This window comes from Peromyscus eremicus, chromosome 8a (assembly GCF_949786415.1).
Source record: "Peromyscus eremicus chromosome 8a, PerEre_H2_v1, whole genome shotgun sequence".
Lineage (NCBI taxonomy): Eukaryota > Metazoa > Chordata > Mammalia > Rodentia > Cricetidae > Peromyscus > Peromyscus eremicus.
Genome location: NC_081423.1, coordinates 50,810,578 through 50,838,160, shown reverse-complemented (window position 1 = coordinate 50,838,160; position 27,583 = coordinate 50,810,578). Strand labels below are relative to the sequence as shown.

The following is a 27,583-nucleotide window of genomic DNA, read 5'->3' as shown; positions in this document are numbered from 1 at the left end:
GGGGTATGAGCAGAGACATTGGGGTGGGGGTGTGAGCAGGGACATTGGGGTGGGGGTGTGAGCAGGGACATTGGGGTGGGGGTGTGAGCAGGGACATTGGGGTGGGGGTATAAGCAGGGACATTGGTGTGGGGGTGTGAGCAGGGACATTGGGGTGGGGGTGTGAGCAGGGACATCAGAGTGGGGGTGTAAGCAGGGACATTAAGGTGGGGGTATAAGCAGGGACATTGGGGTGGGGGTGTGAGCAGGGACATTGTGGTGGGGGTGTGAGCAGGGACATTGTGGTGGGGGTGTGAGCAGGGACATTGGGGTGGGGGTATAAGCAGGGACATTGAGGTGGGGTGTGAGCAGGGACATTGGGGTGGAGTGTGAGCAGGGACATTGGGGTGGGGTGTGAGCAGGGACATTGGTGTGGGGGTGTAAGCAGGGACATCGGGGTGGGGGTGTAAGCAGGGACATCGGGGTGGGGGTGTGAGCAGGGACATTGGGGTGGGGGTGTGAGCAGGGACATTGGGGTGGGGTGTGAGCAGGGACATTGGGGTGGGGTGTGAGCAGGGACATTGGGGTGGGGGTGTGAGCAGGGACATTGGGGTGGGGTGTGAGCAGGGACATTGGGGTGGGGGTGTGAGCAGGGACATTGGGGTGGGGTGTGAGCAGGGACATTGGGGTGGGGTGTGAGCAGGGACATTGGGGTGGGGTGTGAGCAGGGACATTGGGGTGGGGTGTGAGCAGGGACATTGGGGTGGGGGTGTGAGCAGGGACATTGGGGTGGGGTGTGAGCAGGGACATTGGGGTGGACACTGTAAGCAGGGACATCGGGGTGGGGTGTACAGACAGAGATTAGACAGAGGAGGAAGTAGGAAAGATAAGGGGAGCTGCACACAGGGCCTCAGTTCCTCTGTCATGTTTCTCCATATTGTTGCTCTCTTTTAAGGGTCTGAGCTGGGTCTTGCTTGGCCCCCAGGAACCCTGAAAAGACCCTCTGTCCTGTAGTCTTTTGCAGACTTGATGAGTCCCTCTGTGGGTCAGTGGATAGTTATAGTCCCACATGCAGCTTGGCTCCAGGGGAGGCCCTTTTCAACATTTACATTTATAATATGTGATAATGCCAGCAGACTTCATTTCTTCTATGGTGGAAGGAGAGAACCAACTCCTGCAAGTTGTCCTCTGACCTCCACTTGAGCACCATAACAAGTGTGCAAATCCTTCCACCCTGCCATCGTGCACATGCACAAACAAAATAACTAAATAAAAACATAATTTTAAATGAAAAAAATTCAGGGCAGGTGTGGTAATGTGTATCTTTAATCCCAGTGCTCAAAAGGCAGAGGCAAGTAGTTCATCACTGTGAGTGTGAGGCCAGCCTGGTCTTCTTAGCAGATTTCAAGACAGCTAGGGTTACAGAAGGAGATCCTGTCTCAAAAATAAACAAACAAACAAACAAACAAATAAATAAATAAAAATATTTAAGCCAGGGGAGAGGGAGAGAGGCTAGAGAGACAACTCAGTTATTAAGAGCCCTGGTTGCTTTTGCAGAGGGCCTGGTTTCTGTTCCCCATACCTACATGGTGGCTCACAACCAGTTTAACTACAGTTCCAAAGGATCCAGTGCCCTCTCCTGGCCTCCATCGGTATTGCACACATTTGATGCATTTACATATATGCAGACAAACACAGATAAAATAAAAATACTTATTTTTTAAAAATAGGAGGAGAAGGACTGGAGAGATCGCTCAGCAATAAAGAGCACTTGCTGCTCTTCCAGAGGTCCTGAGTTCAATTCCCTGCAGCCATGTAGGGTAGCTCAAAACCTCCTGTAACTTTAGCTCCAGGGAATCCAGTGCCCTCTTCTGGCCTCTATGGGGCATGCATGTGCACACACACACACACACACACACACACACACACACTCATAAAATTTAAAGTAAATAATTTTTTAAATTTAAAATTTAAAAAATAGAAATAAAGAAATCAGTAACTTGTGTGGCCTCTGGGAAGGGGAGTGACAGGGACAAGGGTTAGAAGGAAAACCACTTTTCATCCTATAGTCTCTGACTAGTTTTCAAATCTCAGATGTCAGCAAATATTACTATTCAACAAGCACAAAATTAAGCTGGATGTAGTAGCTTATACCTGTAGTCCCAGCACTCTGGAGACCAAGGCAGGAAGAGTGCCGTGAACTCAAGGCCAGCCTGGGCTACATAGTAAGTTTCAGGTAAGCCTGGGTTACAGAGTGAGACCATATCTCAAAACACACAAACAACAAAAAGTGTAAAATTAATAAAAGTACAGACAATTCCTGATTTACACTGTTTGATCTATCTGTTTGTCTCTCTGTCTGTCTGTCTACCTATCTACCTCCTATCTATCTGTCTGTCTATCATCTATCTATCTATCTATCTATCTATCTATCTATCTATCTATTCCTATATCTACATTCCAGTGTATACTTTCTAGTGATATGTGGTGCTTGACATTCAATAGAAACTATCCAGAGATTTTTCACCTTGATCTTTTCCTGGGTTAGTAGCCATGTGTAGTTTGATCCTCTCTCATGCTGGGGAACAGCAGTGGGTGGTAGCTCCCTGTCAGCCCTGCAGTTTTAAGAGGAAATAACAGAGCCTCCATAGTACAATGAGTTGCTGCTGACTGAAGGCAAGGCCTAGCTTGAGGTGAGGTGTCTCCTGATGTGTTTTCCCCTTAATGATCTTTCTGGTGTAGGGTGAGTTTATCAGGACTGACACCTCCCCCCTCTCTACCCCAGGAGGAAAACATCAGTAGGCTTCTGCACATGTGTTTGCAGACCCAAGACTGAAACTCACTTCTCCACGAACGTTGCTGTCTCATTGGGAAGACAGTCAGTACCTGCACACCGCCCTGAGCCCCCAGCATGCTCTGCAGGCACGAGACCCCTGTCTCTGCCTAGGATGCCATTTCGTTATTAACTGCAGCCCCTCCAGAGGAGTTCCCTGACACCTGGCTCCCAGTCAGTCTGGGCTGCAGTCCAGTTTTGGAAATGACCAGGGAATGTTTCACCCCATGTTGAATCCAGCTTTGTGGCCCTGTGACGGCCACCCCTGAATGATCCCCTGCCGTCTTCTCACTCCAGGGAAGAAAATCAAAGTGAGTCCCATGGCGGCCTGTGTGATAGTCGCTATGGACACCAGACACTAGCCTGCATCAGATGGGGCTGCATCCAATTAGCCACCCCCACAACAACACCATAGCAACAAAGGTAATATTATGGCTCTTGAAAGAAAAAAAGCCACACACACACACACACACACACACACACACACACACACACACATAGTCGTGTGACACTTCTAAAGCCACAGATAGCATTTTCCACACCCTCCAACTGCCTGTCACTTCCTGACACATGGCTTCTTCTTTGGTAGGCAGTCTCAGGCTTGAAGCAATTACCTCTTCACACCCTTGCAAGACGTATGTGTGCCTTTCAAGGGGAGGAGACCCACAGGAGAGTTGGAGTCCCCGGCAAGCAGCATGTGAAGGACGCATCTTCCCTGGGCTTCTGCCTTGGAAGTGAGGAGGCCAGAGCTGCCGAGCCAGCTGCGGGCCAGACAGGCTTGGGGAGTGAAGCACCAAACTGTCCTCTGCCTGTCTGGCTGGCTTCACTCTCTGTGCCAGACCCACACTGGGCACTAGGTCCTTTTCGTGGTTGTAGAGACGGGCCACACACTAATCTTCAGACTTCAATGTGGAAAACATTAACCCAAATGAAAAGGCATAAATCATCCCCTCCCCCCCCCCCCCCCCCCCCCCCCCACCGAGCTGATAGTTTGGAGGAGAACAGTGTTTCTCAGAGAGCAGGAGCTTAGGCTGTTGTGCAAGGGCAGAGCTCTGTGAGTCAGCAGCCAGCAGACAGGGAGGGAGGGAGGGAGGAAGGGAGAGGAGTCCTGTGGGAGTGGCCGGTGTACTAGAGGGCAACGTGGTGCAAAACCACAGCTGGAGATTCACTCTTAAGCAAGAGGCTTCATGGGCAAGCTGAAGAAGGGTGTGTGCGGGGAGGGGAGGGGGTTGATGGAGGGAGGGGAGGGAGGAAAGCTGGGGCAGTGGGGAGGGGGTGTCACTTCCCGCAACTCAGTAGGTCATTCCAAACCTGTTCTCTCCAGAGGAGACAGCCACCGCGCAACAGCCAACTGGTCCCCACTGAAGGGCTGCAGCTGGGTCCCTGGAAGCCTGTCTTTCTTGGCTCCTCCTTGACCATGTGCCAAGGACTCTGTTGGCGTCCCCAAGTTGAGGTGCCCACTGTGAGCACACAACTCTTATCCCACATCCTTGTCCATTCCCCTTGCCCCTCCCCCACCCCTCTTTTTTTTTTTTTTTTTTTTTAAATCTTTTTTCTTTGCTTCTTGTTCCACATACCACATCCTCCACTACCAACAGGACAGACCACTGGAAGTCTCCTGTCCCTCATGCCTGGGGAGAACCCCCCCCCCCATTCTCCCCATCATCCCACTCCAGTGGCAGCTCGGACTCCAAGCCTTCACCTTCCACACTGGCTCTGAGGACCTGCTACACTCACGGAGCCTTGCTGCTCCTGGCTGTGCCTGTGGGGAGAAGGGGCCCCGAGTGGATAATTCAGCTGGGAGTGGAAGTGAAGACGGGATGGGATTCTCAAGCCTGGGGGCTCTGGAAATTTCAGGTGACCAGGAAACCACATTGGATCCCTCTCTCCTGCAGGTCTTCATTGCTCTTATGAAATGAGGCTGGGTTCAGAGACCAGCGGGGTCCCTTACATCCTGACAGTGACCACTCATAGGAAATACACAGAGCAAAAGAATCCTTTGGCTAATCCCTGGAGGATGCATTCCAAGATTTGCAGTGAATGGCTAAACTCACAAGTAGTACCGAAACCCCTTCTATACCATTGTGATTCAGTATCTGTAGAGGATAAAGGCCAGGATCTCCCATAGCCACCACAACCTGTGGATGCTCAAGTGCCTTACACACACACGCGTGTGTGTGTGTGTGTGTGTGTGTGTGTGTGTGTGTGTGTGCATTTAAATTATTTAATTTTGCTATTTTTTGTGTGTGGGGGTATTTTGCCCACATGTATCTCTGTACTGAGTGGGTGCTGTGCCCCTGGAGGCTGGAAGAGGGCGCTGGAGTTACAGAGGGTTGTGAGTTGTCATGTGGGTGCTAGGGTACATCCCAGGTCCTCTGGAAGAACAATGAGTGCTCTTAACTGCTGAGCCATCATTCCAGTGAGCGACTACGGACAATGGCTTAGCACGTGTATAGAACCTACACAGTCTCCTCTTGTACTTCATTTTAACTTGGCTGCTCTGTGGTGTGCTGGAGCATGCACACATGCTCACATCCAGACTAGAGGACAACTTCCAGAACAGGTTCTCTCCTTCCACCTCGTGGGGAGGGGGGAGGGCTTGGCAACAGGTCCCTGTCCTCACTGAGCCATCTCGACAGCTCTTCCTGTACATTTCAAATCACCTCCAGATTTCTCAGGACACCTCACACCACGTAAACACTGCAAAAATCGTTGTTACACTGTGTTATTAGAGAACAACGACAAGGAAAACCATGTTCATTACAGAGGCCATGTTTTTTTGATTGTCTCTCAGGCCATTGCTTGCCTCAGCTTTTCCTCTGCGGGCACCAGAGCCACTGGAATGTCCTAAGCAGAAGTGTGACATGATCAGAAACAGACTGGGGCAGACACGGTGGTGCACGCCTTTAATCCCAGCATGCATGAGGCAGAGACAGGTGCCTCTCTGTGAGCTCACCACCAGCCTGCTCTACAGAGAGAACTCCTAGCCAGTCATAGCTACAGAGTGAGAGCCTGTCTCAAAAAGGAAAAAAAAAAGTAAATAAAAAGAAGAGACCGGCGACAACAGTAGAGCCTGGTCAGCAGATTAGTGGCTCTAGTTCTAACCAACAGGATGGGAAGGGTCTGGGGGACCGGGGCTGTGAAAATGGTAGGAATACAAAATCAGAAGAAGCCCCAATCTACTTTCCCAGCATATGTGGGGGGGGGGGGTAGAGGAAGGGAGAGAGAGAGAGAGAGAGAGAGAGAGAGAGAGAGAGAGAGAGAGAGAGAGGTCAAGGATTCTGAGGACTTGGACAAGAACAGCTGTGAAGACACCTCTGTTGTTCTCTGAGATCAGGGAGCCTGGACTGGGGCAGGTTGTGTGGGGAATGTCAAGTGCACATCTGCCACGCAGAGCACCTGAGTCTGTGCTCTACCAAGAAGACAACAGGCAGCAGAGGCCCTGTCCCTTCCTAGGTGCTGATGCAGTGACCACCCAGATGAAGCCTGGGAGCCTCATCCTAGTTGCAAGACAAGACAATGGAGACTGAATAAACAGGGATTTCGTCTGCACCCTGGATTTCTCAATCAGGCATTTTTCCACTTGCCCCAGCCCATAGGGTGGGAACCAGTGTGGGGGCAGGGCAGGAGAATGCAGTCCAACCACAGGTTCCAAAATCCTGGCTCCAAACAGCTCCACTCACTACCTGTCAGTCTCCCTGGCCTGCCCTGGAGGCCCCAAGAACCTGCCAAGAGGTTCCAGAAAGCTCAGTTGTCTGTGAGCCCTTGTGAGGGATTGGGGTGGTCCCACTTCAGAGCCAAGTAAGTCAAGAATACAATGAAGGGCCAGGGCAGGCACCTCCCAGGGAAGTGGGTCCTCCCTTCTTGTTAGAAACCAGCAGAACAGCATGTCGAAGGGACTCTCGGGGACAGATGGCACCAGCCTAATGTTGCCTAGCCCATTTCCTCCAGGAAGTGTAATCAAGTACCAGGCCCTGTTTCCAGGTATTCCTGGCCCATCAGTGAACAGGAGAGAGATGGGAATGAACTTCTGCCTTCCAGGTACACGTATTACTTACAAATCGTAAGTAAAATATAGAGAATATTAGAAGGGAAAGGGACAGGGAGGAGAGAGACGAGCTGGGTGTGGTAGAACACACCCAGCACCGTGAGGCTTGAGAGATGATCACAAGTTCAAGGCTATCCTAGGATACATATAGCAAGATAGTGTCTCAAACAACAAAATCACCCCACCCCAAGAGTGTTAGAAGGTGGTGGTGGGCTAAGAATAGCAAAGAGCAAGGGGGAGCCAGGCAAAGTGTCACCTGATCCCGTTGTCTACACGGCCGAGGTAAGACGGATTTTGAGTGCCAGGCCAGCCTGGGTTATGGAACCCCAGAATGAAACTGGGCCTGGAAAAACAAAACAAGCAAGCCAGGGGTAGGGTGAGGGGACGGCTGGGTGCTCAGGTGACCTAGGGGTGTCACTCTTAAGAGGTTCAAGATTTTCCTATTGCTTTCACATCACTGTTCTAGACAGCTTTCAAGCCCTTCTGGCCACTCCATTCACTTGATCCTTCATCCAGTGGGTGACATATGACAAATGATGGCCACCCATGGCCTGTGAGAGCCCTCTTCTCACCAAGGTGATATCTTACTTGGAAAAGAGAGGTTCGGACAATGAATTACGGGAGGTTCATGAATGAGCTGGCTTTCCCTGTATCATAGGACATCATCACACAGAACCACGGAGCACACTGAAACACAGTGCCTTGGGACTCGCTGATTCTTGAGTCCCAGGTCCACACTGGCTCCACTAATGTCATACCATACCTTCTCAGCTACCAAACACCACAGTGCAGTGGGTTCTCTAGAAGAAGCTGAGGTGCCTCCTTACCCCTTGCCTGGCCACCGCCTCAGAAGGCACTGCTTTTAGGGCCATGTTAATTAACTTCACCATTCCATATGGTAGCACCAATACTTTCTCAAGAAGAACCGATCCCAGTACTAAGTGAGCCCTACTGCCTGCCATCCCCAACTGGTGCTGACCGGACACCTGTTAGAAAGGTTTTGACTCTTCTTGTCTAGCTGGGTGCCTCCCTGGGGGCAAAGCCACAGCCTGACGACAGAGCAGGATGTCACACCTGGGTATACAGGAGATCAGCCTGGGCTACAAAACTCAGGCCTCTGACCACAGGCTAGCATCCCCCTTTTTAGAAATGTTAGCCATCTGCCCAAGGTTGCTGGAGAGCAGAGTGCAAGGTACTTCCTGTTGGGAGCAAAATCAAGACTGCTGTTGTTGAAAGCTCTTTATGGTCTCCCAGCTCTTGACCCTTCTACATGGAGCTGTGAGCTGGCTGGAATAGTGCTGGTCCCAGGCCCAAGAGAAGACATGGCCACCAACAACAGAGCAATCACCATGAACTAGTCCGGACATCATCTACTAGAAACTCTTCTCGTTGTCTCCTTTGATGAATTTCAGGGTCTTGAGAGGGCCAAGGAATGTGGAACACTATTGTCCATCTCTCTCTCTCTCTCTCTCTCTCTCTCTCTCTCTCTCTCTCTCTCTCTCTCTCTCTCTCTCTCTCTCTCCCTGTCTCTTTCTTCCTTTTTTCTTTCCTTCCTTCCTTCCTTCCTTCCTTCCTCTCTCTCTCTCTCTCTCTCTCTCTCTCTCTCTCTCTCTCTCTCTCTCTCTCTCCCTCTCCCTCTCTCTCTCTCCCTCTTTCTTTCTTTCTTTCTTTCTTTCTTTCTCACTAGTGAGCTTTCAAATAGCCCTGCCAGGGCTCACTCCAACTCTAGAACTAAGCAGCAGCCCAGGAGGTTTATTTTCTCTCTTAGTTCTGAAGTTCAAAAGCACAGAATCAGCATCTACTTAGCTTGGGATGGGAGGGGGCTCACGGAGGATGACGTCATGGCATAAGGACAGGTACATGGGTGACAAGCAGGTACATGCTGAAGAGGCCAACATCAGGGGTCACCTTGCTTTAAGACAACAAGCTCCTGTAGCACTAACCCAGTCCCCTAATGCCCAACTGGGTCATCTAGATGGCTCAGCGAGTAAGGATGCTTGCTTTCAAGTCTGACGACCTGAGTTCAGTCCCCAGAACCCACATGGTGGGAGGAGAGAACCGACTCCCGAGAGTCGTCCTCTGAGCTTGACTCACACACCATGGCATGTATTGCAGACACACACGCACAGACACATACACAAAATACATAAATAAACACAAAATCAAAACAAACAAAAAGTATCTCTTTCCCCACAAGATCTAAGATCTAGTCCCTTCTCAGAAGACCTAACTAACCAAGGAGAGAGAGAGAGAGAGAGAGAGAGAGAGAGAGAGAGAGAGAGAGAGAGAGAGAGATAGCCCATCCATGAGGCCAGAGACCCAGCATGTCCCCACACTGTTACCCTGGGAACCAAGTTTCTATGTGAGTTTTAGTGGAGCTAAGTCCTGTCTAACCAGTAGACAGAGTAGGGAAGGGCAATCTTAAGACGGCAGCCTGGAGTTAAAACCTTGGGCCCTGGAGGAGTGGGAGAGACGGCTCAGCAGTTAAGAGCATGTGCTACTCTTTCAGGGGACCCAAGTTCAAGTCCTAGAAAGCGCCCATGTCATTGGACTCTCACAACTGTCTATAACTCAAGCTCCAGAGGAAACCAGTGCCTCTGGCCTCCTCAGGCACCTGCACACACCAAAAATAAAACATGATCAAACAAACAAACAAACAAAAGAACTTGGGCTCTGGAGAGAGATGGCCTAAATATAAACCCTGGCTTTGCTATTTGCTCACTGGATAATGGAGGAGGAAATTATTTAAGTGCTCCGTGACTCAGTTTCCTCAAATGTAAAATGACTGTCAACCACACTTCTGTTTGTGGATTAAATGAGAAAATAAAAGTCAAGTGTTTTCAACAATGCTCGGAAAACAGTCGGACCTAGATAAATGCTATTACTCAATATTTCTGAACAGACAGGTGTAATTTAAAAGCATCTTCCCACATGTGAAGAGAATGGGTTGAGAAGCTGTGGCAAGTCTAAGCTGGGCAGGGTGCCCTGAGGAGCTAGCCTTAGACCTCCCCTGTATCCAATCTCATTCAACACCACCGAATCTCAGAAGTCCAGAAGGTCCCCGGTGCCCCAGTACAGAATGTGGTATTACCTCAGAAATCCCGAATAACCCTCATGGGAGAGTCTTTGAGTTGTCCCACATCTGCCTAGAGCCTCTCAGGCCCCTGTCACAGAGTACTCAAAAGCACAAGACAACTGTGTCACCTCTCACCAACGGCATGGAGACATGGCCAGAAGCTGGCCATGGAAGGGTCACTACAGACAGCATCAGACAAAGCTCTATAGTCAAAGCAGAGGGACATCATAGCTCTTGGAGGTGGCAGGCAGGAAGGAGGAGGACAGCAAGCATGAGTTCTAACTGTGCAGTGTCTAGAAATCCTGCAGGCAACCCCTCCCCATGTACACAGGGCCATGCCTAGCACATCGCTCCCAGACCCATCCAGCCCAGGGATGATACCTCACAGCCTCCTAAAGCCTCCAGGGCACCTGTCACTGTATTTGCCTGCATCCTTCCCCTGTCACTGAAGGCTTGCAAATTGTTCTTTCTTTCTCCTTGGAAAGGTAGCCAGTGTCCAATCCTACTCCTTCTAGAATCCTTCTTTTACCAGGGATACATTTGCTAAGAGACAACCCTAGATGCCGTCAATTCAAGACACTGTCCCAAACACTAATGAGTGGGGTCCTACTCAAATACCCCAAAACACATTTGTCTTCCTAAGCCAGGTAAGACCACTGGGACCTCAGCTATGACTCCCACCAGAAGGGTAGCCTCAACCCTGACCAAGGAGCTGACTGCTGGAGTGGTAACAGTCACAGGAGGATAAGCAAAAGTTCTAGAGTCAAGGTGAAGATTCCAGATGACAATCATAGCTGTCTAACACAGGAAAACATTTACCTCTATGGAGCCTTAGTGTTAGCACTGATAAACTCAAAAAAAAAAAAAAAAAACATCTCACATGGATGCAAACTGCACAGAAATATGTGAAAAATCTGTAGGGTGAATTCTTTTAAGGTAAATTGGAAGATAAGCAAATAATACATTTGTATTCCTTTATTTGATGCCTGTGGATGTCTGACCCAGGAATCATTTTCAGGTGTTTTTACACATACATCCTGCTTAGATCCATATCAGGTCCCCAGGGGTAAGTGCCAAAATAGACTTCTGAGGTCTACTCCAGGATTTGGATTTGGCAGTTGTGGGTAGGACTGAGAACATGTAACTCTGGACAGTGGGTTTCCAGGAGCTGCAGGGAACACGTTTTAAGAATGCTTTGCAGACTAAAGGCTGGTCATCACCTGGGATGACCCTGAGGAGAGCCAAGGAGTACTGTAGGAACACTATACTTTTTTTTTTTGTTGTTGTTGTTGCTGTCTGGCCATTGCCAAGTTGGAGATTCAACCCAGATCTAAGCAAACACCCTATCGTTGAGCCATACCTCAGGCCTATGGTGATATTTTATTTGTGCTGAAACGTGATTTTATTTGTATGTTAATAAATAAAGTTGCTTGGGGATCAGAGCTAAAAGCAAGCCATTTAGCAGAAGTCCGGTGGTGGTGGCACATGCCCTTAATCCGATCATATGGCAGGCAGAGTTTTTGCATAGTGAAGGACACAGCCAAGCAGTGACCCTAACCTTTAATCCCAGTATGAACCATAGAGACCTGGAGGTCTGTATAGACAGACAGTGATGAGGAAATTGTGTAGTTGGGTTTAGAGCCAATGAGAAGGTAGAACAGAAGGTAGAATAAAAAGACAGGTCACACAGGAGAAGGTCTCTCTCTCAGGGGAAGGATGGCAGCGAGTGGTAAGCTACAGGCTATTCGCTAGTACTTCGATCTCTTGGGCTTTTAACTCTGCATTTGGCTCTGTGCTTCTTATTTAATAAGACCATTTAGAATTTCGTCTACACCAGGCCCACTCTGAGCCTCTTGCCTGGTTAATATAGCTACTTGTTGGGTTTTGCTGTCCAGAGAACTCTTGGATGTTCCATCTCATGTCTCAGATCCAGGCAGGGCTTAGTGTGGAGGCCCCAGGACTCTGCTCATCACGTCTGCCTTCTCTAATCTCCACAGGGTCTTGTATCATCCCTTGAAGTATCAGTAAAGGGCTTCAAGGGTCCCCAGCTGCTTAGCAGCCTTTAATATCCAGCCTCCAGCTTTTGCTAATGTGTGTTACCCTTCCCAAGCATGGTTTCCTTTCTACCCTTCCAGAAGTCTGGATAAACCTTGGGCACATCAAAGCTGGTAATGGATGGGACTCTGCAGAGTCCTACACTAGATACTATAAAGACAAATTCCTCCCTCCTGGGCAGAGCCTGGTCATGATGGGTTCTGGGGCTTGGGCAGGCATGCACACTGGACCCAGTGTCCCAGCCACACAATGCACAAGAGGTTGGTGGGGCAGGCAGCCAGGGCCCACTCATGCCAGTACCATCTGGGAGCCCTTGCCAGGCCTCGAAGGGCCGGCTGAAGAAGCTGGACTCTGTCCTGGGGCACAGTTGGGCTCTATTCTTATCTCAAGGGGGAATGTGTGACTCTCCTTCCAGTGAATGGGAGCCCCTGACAAGGCAGAGGAGGAAACAGAGCCATCACTGTGCCCAAGAGGGCTCCCCACGCGGCTCCCGGCTCCAACCAGCCCCTCGTGGTGGGGCCTTGCACAAGCCTCCAACAAGAAAAGGCCGAGCTGAAGGCAGAAAGGGAAACGGACAGTCCACGGGCAGCCCTGGCCCGACTGCCAGACCTGGGCCAGAAAGACCGAACCAGAAATTTGTACCTAGACATCTAATGAGACCTAGTGGGGGCAGGGTCCCAAGGGACAATGCAGCCTCCATGACACTGCCTGTTGCCAGCTTTGATGCATCCAGAGTTAATCCACACCAGTCTCAGTCCTGTAGGGGTAGAATACAGCTCACATTCAGACAAAGTAGCACACACTAGCCGAAGCTGCATGCTAGGTATGGAAGGCTGCTCAGAAGCTGGAGACTCCTGCAACCTTTTCCTGCAACCCCTGGAAGGCACCCAGGTATCCCATGCATGCCATGCATGAGCACAAGTCCCCACTGGCAGGTACTATGCCTCCGGCCTCTCCCAGCATCCCTTCTATAGGTGGCAACAGTGTCACTAAACGTCCTCAGTGGTGTGAAAGTGCCTGTCTTGTCTAGCAAACAAGGCACTGGACAGTGTAAAAGACCACAACTTGGTCTGACCTTTCTAAAGAGCAATGGGACAATATTGGTCCAGCCACTTACATGAACCTCAGGTAGTAAGAAAGACAGCATCCCAGAGAACGTTGCTTTCAGTGATCTTAACAGAAAAAAAAAAATCTAAAAGGAAGCAACCTCAGTATCCATCACTAGGGGACTTTAGTAGTAATTTGTTGAAATAAGAATTAAAGCCGGGCGGTGGTGGCGCACGCCTTTAATCCCAGCACTCGGGAGGCAGAGCCAGGCAGATCTCTGTGAGTTCGAGGCCAGCCTGGTCTCCAAAGCCAGTTCCAGGAAAGGCGCAAAACTACACAGAGAAACCCTGTCTCGAAAAACCAAAAAAAAAAAAAAAAAAAAGAATTAAAATATGAATTAATAGTAAAAATTGGAAATGGCCAAAGACACATATGTTGATAGAAATACTCCCCCACTACCCCCGCAAACAAAGGCTCTCTCTGTAGCCAAGGCTGGCCTCAAACCTGTGGTTTTCCTGCCCATGTCTCCTGTGTGCTGTGATTACAGACATGTGTCACCACACCTAGCTTGATAGAAACACACTTAAAAGAGTCAGATAGTGGTGGCGCACGCCTTTTATCCCAGCACTTGGAGGCAGAGGCAGGTAGATCTCTGTGAGTTCAAGGCTAGCCTGGTCTACAAAGAGGACAGCCAGGGCTATGCAGAGAAACCCCGTCTTGAATCCCATGCCCCTCTTGAAAAAAAAAATACACTGAAAGAATATTAAGGGAAGGGGCTGGAGAAGTGGATGTGTTAGCAGTCAAGAGAACTGTCTTCTTTTCCAGGAGACCTGGGTTCAGTTCCCAGTACCCACATGGTGGCCCATAATGGTCTGTTACTCCCATTCCAGAGGATCTGACGCCCTCTTCTGGCCTCTGTGGGCACTGCAAACACAGGGTGCACAGACATACATGCAGGCAAAATACCCGCACACATAAAATAAAGAAATCTTAGAAAAACAAAAATTTAAAAAGACTGTTCAGTTGCAAAGAATATTGTACAGTGATGTATTTAATTATAAGGGGGGAAGAAGGAGCCTGGAAAAGGGGAGTGAACTGTGATGCAGTGGGGGAGGGGGAGGTATGGGTGGTACTAGGAATGAGGACAGGGTGCAAGGGGTCCAGTTGAGGGTGGGAGCCACTGAAGGCATTTGACTAAGTCCCATAGCCTTCCCCTGAATTAGCTTTAAAGAACTGTGAAAACATCCGGAAAATATTTAGCTAATAAATCGCTCAGCAGCCCCTCCACCCTGCTTTGTTTATTAACACTTCCCTTTCGCTCCCAGACCTGCACATGCCCAGTCCTAACACCCACAGAGCCAAAGACAGCTGGATAGGGCTGCACTGGGTGAGCTCTGCCTGTAGTGAGTGCTGCCCATCAATGCCAGTCCCCCTCTCCCATCTCAGAGCAGCCTCTGGATATGCAGGGACTGGATGGTAACACTGTTCCAATTGCATAGCCATCTTGTAGCCATCAGGGATTCAAAGAACAGCAAAGGTTAAAGGGCCCCTTTTTGGAAAGGGGAGGTGCTTCTCAGATGGGGAAAGTCTTTGCTCCAACTGGCTCCTTTCTTCTGGAACTCCTTGGAGTTCTCAGCATGGACACACTTGAATAATGAATGAATGGGAGGAGTTCATGAGGGAAAGAATTCACATGAACTAGAGTGTCTAGTATACACGCTCACATACATACCACCCCCACCCACCCACCCACCCACCCCACACACATATACACGTACAAGATCCCTTCTTGTTGCTGAGAAATATCCAAAATTCAGGGAAGCGACTGCCCTCATCTGGGAGTTGAAAACCAATCCCAATGTGGGATGTCAGGAAGGGAATACACTTTAGGACTAACAGACTCTGATTCTAGTTTCCAAAAACAGTAGGGCAACCAGACAGCAGGTTGTGGGTTTGAACCCCAGCTCTACCACTTGAGCTGTGTGACCTTCCGTAATCTATTTCCTTACCTGGAAATCCAGTATCATTGCAAGGAGACGGTGCTGGGAAATTGAAGCCTAAACCTCCAAGTATGAGTGCAGATCGTGTACTAGATTGTCCACCAGTCTTTTATGTGCTTAGGATTTAATTTCTAATCTGTTAAGAAGACTAAAGCCCAAAGGCTGGACAGATCCAGCCCATTGGAGTGTTTGTGTTCATCTACGTTTGAATCAACTGGCTATCTTTCAAGACTGAGAGGCTTCAAGCTTCCAGCCTGGCACATGTTTCTGACAACTGGCTAGCGCTGTTTGGGATGGGACTCAGTACCTGCTGGTCCCTGGCGCTTGCACCTGTAAGCTCCACTGAGGATGATTCAACCTTCTGTGATGGTAGGCATTAGCTTTGCTCTGGACAAAAAAAAAAGATAATGAGAAAGTGATTTGGGGAGCCCTAAGAATAAGACTGATCAGTAACCCCATCAGCCACCCATAGCTTGCCTTGGAGTCCCTCAGTTTCCAGGCACTGCTGTGCCTCTCGCTTCTGCACAGCCTGCAGTGGGAACCTCAGTTGAACATAGACAAGAAGGCATGTCTGCAGCTGGGCTGGCCAGTGTCCGGAACAGGTGCTTTTCGGCCTGGTCCCACAGATGCCATAGAAGGCTCAGTTTTTCTCTGCCCCAGAAGTCAGCATCCATATTCCACTCAGCAACCCCAAAAGAATTCCAGCTGTGCTGTCCCCAAGGGACACACTCTAGCCACAAGCCAAGGTACAAAGGCACAAATGCCCTTTGAGAACTTTGATCTTGCAGACATGAACGTGAACCAGGACAATAAATGCTAGATGTGGGGTTTTCTCCTGACCTAGGGTGATGATGAGGAAGGTGACACTAGGTCTCCTCCAAGAAGCAGACCAACCCCACTCTAGCCTGGGCCAGTTCCAAGCAGGCTGTGTGTGACATGCCATCACCCTTTTAACCCATATCTCCACACCCTCAGCCCCTCCCTGCAGATGCTGTTTGAACACTAGAACCCTCACAGAGATCTGAGCAAATTCCATGACCACCTCATGGGCCACATAAGCTCTCTGCAGAGCACAGGCAAACACTGACTCAGACATCTAAACATCTGGGGCTTAACTAAATCCTCTGCTCTCTGGGTCAGTTGGGTGGACTCTGAGTGGGGACCGGTGGAAGGTTCGGATCCAGTTTCCAGGGAAGCTGGCCAGATCTGGGAGCCAGGTCCTTGACCCTGTCTTGGACCAGGCTGAGTCATACATGAGGCCAAGGCAGTCCATGCAGTCTCACAGCCCACACCAACAGTTCCGGGGCAGCTCCACACCCAGCCCACACGTGGGAGGTGCAGGCCAAGATGCTCCAGGATTCCATTCTGTGGTGGAGGAAACAGCTCCCTAATCCCTTCCTAAATCACGTCCTTGCCCAGAGTCCAGAGGCCACTGCTGGCTCTAATGAGCTGTTCCTGTGCTGACCTCCTGCTGTGGGAAGCTCTGAGGAGTCGGGGAGGTAGGAGACTGGGAAGAGGTGGCATGGGACACACAATTCCTTGCATGCACAGGCCCAGAGACAGAGCACCCACACTTGCTAATCTCAGCTTTGATTTTCAGTCCATGGCCCATGGAATTCCAGAGCCAGCTGAAGCCAAGGGCCTCCCCCTTTCCCTCCACTGAGCCAGAAAACAAAACATGGTGTCTCCATGCTTGTATTTAATTTACAACACTTGTTCTTTGCCTGCCTGCATGGTAATAAAAAAAATGTGAAAGTTCTTTTTTCCTTTTAATTCCAAGCAGAATGATATTATAAATGTAAATGATGTTTGATTGATTCCTCCCTGTGGGTCAGTGGCTTGATCTGTCATCCTTTGATTTAAATGACACAGGCACAGAAGTGTTAACCGAAATGCAGAGGCCAGTCAAAAGGGTAAGGACAGTCTCACCAGCAAAGGATGATGGAACAATAGGTATCAGCATGCAAAACAATAGAGCTAGACCTATTCCTCACACAGTTTGAGCCATTAGGCTCAAAATCCTAAGTGGCAGAGCTAAGACTACACAATTCTTAAAAAGGGCTGGAAAGACGGCTCAGCTGTTAACCGCACTTGCTGTTCTGTAACTCCAGCCCCAGAGGAGCTAATGCCCTCTTCTGGCCACTGCGGCAACTGCACTCACATGTACAGACACAGACAGGCACGCCTGTACACACTCGCGCCCACCAATTTTTAAAAGTCTTAGAAGAAAATGCAAGTGTAATTCTTCATGGCCAGGATTAAACAGTAGTTTCTTAGGACAACAAAAGCAGAAACAGAAAAACTCAATTGACTTTCACCAAAATTAGTAGTTTTTATGCTGTAAAGGACAAAGGGCGAAGAAAAGTTTCATAAATCATATAGCTGACAAAGATCTCTTTTAAAAATATTTGTTAATTTTATTTTCATATGTGTGGATGTTTTGCCCTCATGTATGTCTATGCATTATGCTCGTGCCTGGTGCCTGGAAACCAGAAGAGAGTGTTGGATCCCCTAGAAATGACATTACAGACAGTTGTGAACCACCAGTGGGTGTTGGGAAACAAGCTTGTGTCCTCTGCAAGAACAGAAAGTGTTTTTAACTGCTGAGCCATCTCTCCACACCCCCTGGAAAATGACTTCTGTCTTCAGTACATAAAGAATACTTACAACTCAATTCTGAAGATATTTGTTATTTAATCCAAATTTTAAGAATTGGCAAAGGCATGCCAGCTGTGGTGACACCTGGAACCCCAGCACACAGGAAGCAGAGGCAGGTGGATCTCTGTGGGTTCAAGGACAACTTTATCTACAAATAAGTTTCAGGCAAGCCAGGGTTACATAGTGAGACTCTGTCTTGAAAGGGGTAAGGGGAGACAGGCAATTGATGTGGGTCTTATTTGGGGGCTGAAGAGGTGGCCTCACAGTTACTGCCTCTCCAGAGGACCTGGGTTCATTTCCCAGAACCCATGTCCAGTTGACCACAACCACTTCTAACTCCAGCTCCAGAAGATCTGATGTCCTCTTCTGCTGCTCCATCCCCCGCCAGCACAGCAAACATACAGATACACACACAAACATAAATACATAAAAAATTATTTTGATTGGCAAAGGCTCTGAATAGACCTTTCTCCAAGGAAAATATGAATGGCCAACAAGCCCGTGAAAAGATATCCGTCACAATTAGTCTTCAGGGAATGCAAAAACCATAATGGATAGCATACCACACCCACTAGCAATGGTATAGTAAAGAAACAGAGATAATAACAAATGTTGGCAAGAATGTGGAGGAATTGGAGGCCTCCTAAACTCCTGCTGGGACTATAAAATGATACATCAGCCTTGGAAAACAGCCAGGCAGGTCCTCAAAGGTTAAGCATCGTTACCATATGACCCTACAGTTCCACTCCAGGTATTCGTTTAAGAGAATTAAAAGCATACGTCCACAGCTGTGTCCTTCCTAAAGTCCAGAAGGTAGAAATGACCCAAACACTCATCAACTGATGACTGATTAAACAAAATGCAGTCTAGACACCCCACTGGAACATCATTATAAGTCAAAGGGAATAAAGTCCTGACATAGGCCAACTGCAAGCATACCCTAAGTAAAAGAAACCAGGCTCAAAAGCCATACTGGCACCATCCCACTCATAGGTGATGCTCAGAACAGGCAGAGAGAGAGAGAGAGAGAGAGAGAGAGAGAGAGAGAGAGAGAGAGAGAGAGAGGGAACTGATTGTCAAGGTCTGGGGTGGTAAGGGTCATGGGGTGAAACTGCTAAGAAGTACAGTTTCTTTTTTATTTCTTATGATTTATTTTGTGTGTGTGTGTGTGTGTGTGTGTGTGTGTGTGTGTGTGTGTGTACAGGTGCAGGTGCCCACAGAGGCCAGACCACATCAGATTCCCCTGAAGCTAGAGTTACAGGCTGTTGTGAGCTGATGGAACCAAACTCAGGTTCTCTGGAAGAGCAGCAAACACTCTTAACCTCTGAGCCATCCCTGCAGCTTCTCGCAGTTTCTTTTAGAAAAGATAAAAGGATTATGGTGGTAGTTGCGCAACTGTGTGAATCACACTAAAACCCACTGAATCACACACTAAAGAGAAGGACTGTCTGTTGATTAGACATCAATAAAGTTGTTATCAAAAACAAAAGTCATTAGTCATGGTTTGAATATGAAACATCTTCCCCAAACTCATGTTAAGTTAGCTTGGTCCTTGGAATTCAGAGTAGAGCTCTTGGGATCATGAGAACCCAGACATAATCAGTGAATTGATCTATTGATCAACTCATAATTTAACAGCATTAGTGGAAAAGGGTGAAAACTAGGAAGTTCCTAATCAATGGAAGTATGCCACAGGGGAGGTGTCCTTGAAAAGTGTCCCTTGCCCCCATCCCCCGCCTCTCTGCCTGGCCACCACGAGATGAGCAGTTATGCTTTACCACATTCTTGCCACCATGACGTTCTGCCTCACCACCAGCCTGGGAGCAATGAGCCCAAATGACCACAGTTTTACCCTGAGACTGCCAACCACAAGCAACCCTTCCTCCCTCAAGATGTTTCTCCTAGGTACTTTGGTCTGTTGGCTTAGTTTTGTTCTGCAGGTAGGTTCTCACTTTGTAGCCCAGGCTGGCTTGGAGTTTACTAAGTAGCTCATGTTGGTCTCAAATCCACACCTTTAATCCCAGTGCTCTGGAGGTAGAAGCAGGTGGATCTCTATGAGCTCAAGACCAGCCTGGTCTACATAGTAAGTTCCAGGACAGCCAGGACTATATAGGGAGACTGTTTCAAAAACAAGCAAGCAAGCAAGCAAACAAACAAACAAACAAAGAAATTGACTGACTACCATGGTATCTTGCAGTTTGTTATTATTTCTATTCCCAAAGAGGGCCAGGACTCTACTTGGACACACTACTTGCTGACTCCTTTAAACTGCTCACACTTGGTCTCCTCCTCAGCCTCTTGCCTCCCCTTCCTCTCCGACTGGTAAGGGCCATGCTTGGTTGTTTTCAGACTGCCCACGATTACTTTCCCACCTGGATTCTAAGCTTCTGAACTGAGGAGAGTGTGGACATGCCAGCCAGGCATCAACGAGAGCAGGAGAGTCCCTGACACTTCAGTGTTTGTGAATGCATGCTCACCACTCACACATCTGGCTTTCTTGCTCTCCACATTCCCCTAGAGAGTCAGTGCAGTTAACTACCCTGTTTCCAGTCAGCCTATCCTGAGTCTTAGCTCAGGCACCACAGCCCCTAACTTCTTCCCACCAAGAAAACCACATGCTTTCACACCTGATTCAGAACTCCTGATCTTTTACAGCCCCCCCCCCCACTAACCCCCTTTTGTGTACAGGAGGCTGGCTGCCATAACTCTATCTCTCTGTAGAGTCACATTATAAGAACTTCACACTTAGGCATCCATGCTTTGTTTTTGTTTTGTAGACTTTTAGTTTGGGTTTGAGATAGGATCTTGCTATGTAGCCTAAGGCTGGCCTGGGAGTCTCTGCCTCAGTCTCCTAGGAGCCAAGATCATAGGCGTTTAACACCATACCCAGATCTGATTTAAAATGAATAAATAGATAGATAAATAAATAAAATAAATAGATTGTTGGGGAATATTACTTTAAGGTATGTTATATTTATTTATGTTGCATTTGTTTAACTCTGTGAAGCTGTGTTGCTGTGCCTGTCTGAAACACCTGATGATCTAATAAAGAACTGAATGGCCAATAGCAAGGCAGGAGAAAGGATAGGTGGGGCTGGCAGGCCCAGAGAATATATAGAAGGAGAAATCTGGGAGGAGAAAGAAGTAGTCAGAGAAGAAGGACTCCAGAAGCCAGTCACCCAGCTATACAACCAGCCACAGAGTAAGAGTAAGATACACAGAAGTTAGAAAAGGGAAAAGCCCAGAGGCAAAAAGTAGATGGGATAATTTAAGTTAAGGAAAGCTGGCAAGAAACAAGCCAAGCTAAGGCCAGGCATTTATAATTAAGAATAAGCCTCCGTGTGTGATTTATTTGGGAGCTGGGTGGCAGGTTCCCCCAAATGAGTAAAAAACAAACAACAATAAATAGATTAAATAAATAAAATAATACTACCAATCTTTAACTAAATCTCATTAAAATGAGTAGAGCCTTCATTCTTAACATCCAGCAAAACTTCTGATCCCATTCTTTCATCCTGACTCATAGGTTTAGTAGCAGCCATCCTCCGAAACTTTTTACCCTTTTCCAGAGGATTCCAAGTGTCTCCCAGGCTCCTGTAACTAGGGTCTGTCTAAAAGCCAGACTCTCATCTACACAAGTACTTCTCGCCTTCCACTCCCCACAACTTTACCTTTTTTTGTTTAAAGTTAAAATCATACACACTGTCACAGACATTGAGGTGTTCTGAATTTTGTGAACATTGTGGCATTGCTCCATGGGGTAAACATGTATGACATCAGATGCTTATAACTTGTGAGAAGAACATGGAATCTACTCTTGGCAATTTTCAAAACACCATGTATTCTTGTCATCTGTAGACACCATGTTATTCCACTGCTCCCCTGAATTTACTCCCCCTGTTAGCTTAAGTTTTGTGTCCTTGGATCACTCTCTGCTCAGCTTCGGACTCCAGCCACCCTAGTCCCCTGTCCCCACCATTCCACTCTCTGTTTTGTTCAACTTCTTTAGATTCCACATGTAACTGCGGTCGTGTTGGGTATGTCTTCTTGTGACTGACTCATGTCACTGGGCATCAGGTTGTTGCAAACGACAGGACTTCCTTCCTTCCTTTTTGAGGTTGAATACTATTCCAGTCTATACAAAGAGCCTATTTTCTTTCTTTATTCATTTGCCAGTAGGCACCAAGGTTGGTTCCATACATTGGCTATTTGATGAACACTGGGGTGCAGGTGTGTGTCTCTTCAACACGGATTCCTTTTCCTTTGGACACACATCCAGTAGTGAGTGCTGTAATGCTGTGCTACTTTACACCCTACCCACAGTGTGCTGGGCTTCCCTCTTCTCCAATATGACCACGCCTCTCTTCTTCCCAAGTCTGTCCTTCCAGATGGCACCAGCACTGTCTCTCTGCCCATTCCCTGCCAGACTCTCCACTCCCAAAGCCAGGGGCTGAGCTGGCTGGAGAGGTTTCTCTAGTAACTCAGTGTTGAGCTATGCCTGCCCTGGCACTCTGCTGGTCTACACTTGTTTAAGCATCTTATCTCTTTAACGTTGGTTTTACTGTGTGTCTTACCCTCTGCCTATGGTGGGAATAGCTGGGCAAGTAGACTCCAACCTTCTTTTTCTTCCCTAAGCACCCAGAGTTTGGGGACCTCATCTGAACTTTGTGTTCAGTGAGCCCACAAGACAACCCGGCCTCAGAAATGAGGGATTGAGTGGTGTCCTCCTCAGTCCACAGTCTGGATGGCTAAACCCTCAGAAAGGAAGAAGTTCCCAGCAGAAGTGCCAAGTGTGCAGGCTCACACCTGTAATCCCAGCATGCTCTGGGTTGATGCAGAAGGATTGAAAGTTTAGGGAATCCCTGGGCTGCATAGTGTATTCTACACCAGGGAGAACACAGCCGTGAGACCCTGTCTTAGAAAAGAAAACAAAACAACAAAACAGAGGAGGAGGAAGATGATGAGGAAGAGAAAAATAAGAATGAAGGCAAGGAAAGGGGCGAGGGCATCTCCAGATGATCCAAGAAGGATCAGGCTATCAGAACACAGTGAGGGACCATGAAGTGTCAGAGTCGGGGGGAGGGGCAAGTTTAAAGAGGTAGGCATAAATTAGCCAGGGCTGAGAGGAGGAACAAGCCAGTACCACAACGGGCTGTCTAAGGAGAACTAGTAACGCTGGGGAAGGCAAATGCCTCCCAATGCTGTACATGTCTGGCTTTTATTAAATTCATTACAATGCTGTCCATAGCAAGTGTCCCATGACTAACACCAACTGTGACAGAGGCAGCTAACTCACTCGATCTTCTTCCCTCCTACCTGACTGTTCCACACTCCAGGGATCACACTGAGAGTGTCTGAGTCTCAGGATGGAGTTTCCCTGGGGCCACCAAACCCTTTGGTTATGTTCATTTCCCAGTCCAGAACATTGGGAAGCTGGTGTGTGTGTGTGTGTGTGTGTGTGTGTGTGTGTGTGTGTGTGTGTGTGTGTGCTGGGGCATGGGGGGTGGGGAAGGCATAGGGGTGGAGTTTCCCTGACTCAGTACGATAGTGCTATGGAAAATGCAGGCAGATTCCCAGACTGAAAAGCAAGGCAGAGGACATGCTTTGATCTCACAGGAAAAGTCCAACAGCCATCTCCCCTTTGTTAGGAAACCCTGTCGGCACTGCCTACAAAATATTCCCCAAATCTATCCTCACTGCCTCCCCTGTATACCACCCCAGACGGTGCCAACATCCCTTTACCAGGCTGTCTTCACTCAAACCCAGCTCTAATCAATCTCCATTGGGCCGCTAGTATGATCCTTTAAGACAGGGAACCTGGCAGTGCCACCCACAATTCATAATCCTCCAAGTGCTTTCCTTAATACTTAGAAAAAAACAGAGTCCCCAGGATGAGTTATACCATTCTGCAGCAGCCTAGCCCCTGGAACCCCCACACCTCAACTCTCCCCTCTTCTACCTGTCGACCAACTAACTATTCATGCTCTGTAAGCTGCCTCGGGCCCTTCACACTTCCAACTACCCAAGATTTCTGTAAATTCATTGACTTTTGTCCTTAAGTTCTCTGTTCGTTGTCACCCCAGAGAGGGCTCCTCTGGTCATGTCATTTAAAGCCAGTCCCTTGTACATATGTCTCAGTCACCACTCCAATCCCTTTGCCTATTTACTTGGCTGACACACGTGAAGTCTTTGCTTACTGGACTGTAAGCTATACTGTGTAGAGAACTGGTCTACCTAGTAAGTTCTATCTTCCTGGTGTCTAGAACAATTTCTAAAACATCACTGGACTAACGTAGGTACTTATTGGATAGGTAGATGAACGAATGAAAGAATTCTTGGTTGACTGTATACAATAATTAGGTTTCGTTACTGATTTTAAATATTGGTATGTTTTTCGTGGTTCTTTCACAGCTGGGAAACCACTTAATTAAATACAAAAGACAGCACTGTTGACTCCTCTTTGTCCTTGTCACACACTAGGAAGGAAGGGAGGGCAACCATGGCCATCCCCACCGTACAGGTTAGGAAACACCAAACAGAGAACATCCACTCAGCAGGACAATGAAGGCCACTGGGTTGTAAGGTCAAATTTGTAAATAAGAACCAAACCAGACCAAAATCCCAAGTTTCCGGATAGTCTACCCTCTACTCTTTCCACTGAGGTGCCTCTGACATCATCAGTCTATCCTGCTAGAAAAAAAAATCTATTATTTATGTTAATCCTATTAATATCTAAAAATGAAGAAGAAAAAGTATTGAAAGAAGCTGACGGGCCCCATCTGCTGATATTCCACATCTGTCCGAGGCTTTAAAAACACCTTCTCCTAGTACTAAGCCTGGGCTAATCTCAGACCCTCCATGAAGACACTGAAAAACAGGCATGAAAGGGATATTAAAATGCTAACTAGAAAATATGAATGCTAATCTAAAACCAATAGCCAGCCTCGGAGCTCACGAAGATTCCAGAGGCGTTCCCACTGAAGACGGGAGGAGGACTTTTTACGAGCATTCTTCTGGAGCTACAGATCATCAATAACCAACTGGAAACCTAATTAAATTTCACTCGCAATAATAAGAAAAATACCATCACGCTAGATATAAGCCTAACTCAAGGAGTGTTCCAGCTCTGAGGAGATAGCATTGTCCAGGGACAGAGGCAAAGTTAGTTACACTGAGACATCAGATTCCTTTTTAGCATCAAGAACTGTAAGAAGTCAAAGATTTCTTCCCCGGGTCCAGGAGCAAGGCAAGGCAGTTGATGGTCTTGATTTCATCTCCTAACTAGTAAGTCTCTGTAAAGAGAGTATTAGAGAAGCATTTCCCTGTTAATGGAAGAGGCACAGAGCAGACAACTTACTGAAAGCCAGAGGGCAAGGCAGGTGGGGTTAAGGTTTTGATGGTTTTGACCCTCTGACCTACTGCCATTCCACTGACTCTTCCCATCTCTAGCAGTGTGACGGTGTCCATTTGAAGTCCTTGAATCCTTGAATCCTGTCTGTCCCGGGGAGGCAGATCCCTGGAAGGGGCTTGGGAGAAGAGAGGGAAGCAGCTTGTTTCATAGCTTTGGAGTTGCTCATCAGACACGCGGAGCCTGACAGATTGCTCATGTGGCGTAAAACCAGTCCCTGTGAAGACTCCCTTTAAAAATGTGTGAGTGCATACATGTATGTCTATGTCTATTGTGTATCGGTTCATATGCTTAGCTATATATGTATGTATGTTTTTGACCATGTCTGTCTACATCAGGATCTACAGGTTCCTCCCACACGCTCTGGTACACTGCCTCACATAGGCACTAAGATGTTCCTTAAGAGGTGGCCCAAAGGACAGGTGTCCATGGATGAGAGTATCACAAGAGATGCTGGGTGGGACACTGAAAGCCATCAAGGTGGAAAGCAGCAGTGACCCCAGTCTGTCACTTTGTCCCATATGCTTCCAGCATAGCCCTGCAGACACAGTGCTAAAAACAAAGGCCTAACAGTGCTCACCATCTCCTTGTGCCTTTGCAGCTCCCAGAGGAGAGGCACACAGACCTGGAGGAGTCTGTCAGCACCACTGGTGCTGGCTGACCTCATGGGGCCTGTCTTCATCTATCACCCTCTGACAATCATGAAGCAATGACTTCTGGAGGTTCAAGGAGGCTCAGAGCCCTTGCTCACTCTCCACTGGAATTCCTTGCCATACGGGGTGCAGGGGGAGTGGGGGAGTTACAGCCACTGCTTGAATGAGTGTCCGGGGACCCCTCATTACACCCCAAAGTCCCAGAGCAGGTCTGGATTCCTTCACCTATAACTCTGAATCACTCCTTACAAACAGCCCAGCTCCAAAGACGTAAAAATGAGACAAAAAAAAAAAAAAAAAAAAAAAAAAAGAAGGCAGCGGCACTGGTTACCTGAGTTACTGGTCCAGCTGAGGACCAGGAGTCTCTGTATACACAACCTCCAGGCTAAACAGTTTCCAGGCTGAATTCTGGCTTCATCAGATGCTAACTCAAGGGGCCTTGGGCAAATTCCTGTTCCTCTCAGGGCCTTCCATGTCTCATCTTTAACCTATACATAATAGATACCTTGCAGTATACAGCTGTGAAGAGGGTCAGAATAAGATAACAAATGTTGTTAGGAATTAACACCCTCTGACCAGAGAGAGGGTTCAACAGGGAAAGGCACTTGCCACCAAGCCTGACAACCCCCAAGTTGTATCCCTGGGACTCAAGTGATAGAAGGAGAGAACAAACTCCTTCAGGTTGTCCTCTGACAGCTATACATGTACCATGGCACACACCTACACACACACACACACACACACACACACACACACGTAAATAAATGTAATACTTCTCTTAAAAGATTGACAATCTTTCAGAACAGCTGCATCACTACTCATTAGCAGTGATACAGCCGATCCTAAGAAATCAGGACAGGCAATAATATAAGATTATATGGTCATTACAAAGATAACGACGACGATAACTAAAAATCAGATTATAAACCTTTCCAATCACCCAAAGAAACTCACAGAAAATACAGTCAACGAAACAGGCCATAGAGTAAGCAGCACATTTTAAAGCTTACGAAACTGGAGACATAACATAAAACGAGAACACTAAAACCCATCATAACGTTCGGAGAAAAGGGTTTTGATGTCCCTAGTATATGTCAACTTCACGCCTAGTTCATTAGCTATATAGATTTATATGGAGGTTTGCACCGAACGCAGGGAGTTTTGGACATGAATAGCAGGGTGAATGTCCTGGTCTGTGCATCCTCCCTTTATCCCTCCCAGGCACGCACAGTACCTCAGGGTATGATTGTAGTTTTGTTTTGTTTTTTAATATTTTGTTTTTGTATATCTTTGTGGTGTATGTATGTGTGTGTGTGTGCATGCACACTCATGAATGTGTGTATGCATGTGTGGAAGCCAGAGGTGAACACCTGGTGTCTTCCTCAATTGCTCTGTAGTTTCTTCTGGGGGACAGACACCCTCACTAAACCTGGAGAATATTGATTTGACTAGCCTAGCTGACAAGCGAGCTTCAGGTAGCCTCCTGTCTAACCCCACCGTGCTGGGGTTGCAGACTCATGCCTCCACGTCGAGCTTTTATGCAGGTGCTAGACACCTAAACTAGGTCCTCAAGCAGGCACAACAGGCACTTACTGACTGAGCCGTCTCCCAGTCCAACGTGATTGTTTTTGGAGATAGGATCTTCAGAAAGATAAATTAATTGAGTGAAAATGAAGTGACTAGGTTAGGCCCTAATCCAATATGACTAGTGTCCTTGAGCAGAGATTGATTGCTCGGGGATGTAGTTCAGTGACGTGTTCAGCATGCACGAGGTCTTGGGTTCAATTGCTCTAGGAGATGGGATGGGAGTGGAGGTGGGGGAGATTA

At 47.9% G+C, this 27,583-nt stretch overlaps 1 protein-coding gene across 1 annotated transcript in view; it reads right to left on the bottom strand.

Annotated features, from left to right (window-relative positions):
- Positions 1–27,583, bottom strand: part of Gas7 (growth arrest specific 7) — a 236,398-nt gene that overhangs the window by 160,341 nt on the left and 48,474 nt on the right. The gene's annotated exons all lie outside the window — the stretch shown is intronic.